Source organism: Lipotes vexillifer, unplaced genomic scaffold, assembly GCF_000442215.2.
Source record: "Lipotes vexillifer unplaced genomic scaffold, Lipotes_vexillifer_v1.1 scaffold1134, whole genome shotgun sequence".
In the NCBI taxonomy this organism is placed as follows: domain Eukaryota; kingdom Metazoa; phylum Chordata; class Mammalia; order Artiodactyla; family Lipotidae; genus Lipotes; species Lipotes vexillifer.
The window spans coordinates 204850-205683 of record NW_006772145.1 but is presented as its reverse complement, the minus strand read 5'-3'; the positions used below and the strand labels follow the sequence as shown (position 1 = coordinate 205683).

General features: G+C 39.8%; 1 non-coding gene across 1 annotated transcript; it reads right to left on the bottom strand.

The window, feature by feature from the left end:
- Positions 1–264: 264 nt before the first annotated feature.
- On the bottom strand, positions 265–337 carry TRNAR-UCG (transfer RNA arginine (anticodon UCG)). Its single transcript has one exon. It is a non-coding gene; the product is annotated as a tRNA-Arg (tRNA).
- Between the last annotated feature and the right edge of the window lie 497 nt (positions 338–834).

The window sequence follows — 834 nt, the reverse complement described above, 5'->3', positions numbered from 1 at the left end:
TCTACTTTCCACAAGACACTAGAACACAATTCAACCAAGTTCTCTGCCGCTCTATAACATGGAACAAGCTTTCCTTCAGTTTCCAATAACATCTTCCTCATTTCCGTCTGAGACCAGTACTTCTAACATTCATTTCTACCGACATTCTGTTCATGATGATATATGCGTTCTCTAACATGAGAGAAGCTTTCTCTGCAGCTCTCCTCTTTTCTTTCTTACTTTATTTTACTTTTTGGCCACACCACCCTGCACGTGGGATCTTAGTTCCCCCACCAGGGATCGAACCTGTGCCCCCTGCAGTCGAAGTGCAGAGTCTTAACCACTGGACCACCAGGGAAGTCCCTCCGTTTTTCTTCCTGAGACCTCACTAAATCTTTAACATCCATATTTCTACCAGTAGTCTCCTCAAGGCAACCTAGGCTTTTTCTAACATACACCTCAAAACTCTTCCACCCTCTACCCTTGGCCAGTTCCAAAGTCATTTCCACATTTTTATACAGAAGAAGAAACAGAGATGGCAAACACACATATAAAAAGATACTTAATGTCATTGGTAGCTAGAGAATTGCAATTAAAACCATATTTCACACCCACCAAAATCATCTTTATCAAGTGTTGACAGGAGGTGGGACAATTTTGATAGAGTGAGTAAAACTTGGTACAATCTCTTTATAACACAATTAGGTATCATTTTCAAAGTTGAAGATACATGTACCTTATGAATTAGCACTTCTGCCACACCTAGGTATATTCCTCAGATATAATCTTGCAAATATGCACCAACAGATAGGAATTGGGCTGAATCACAGGAAATAAATAGGAGCCTATAAAAAT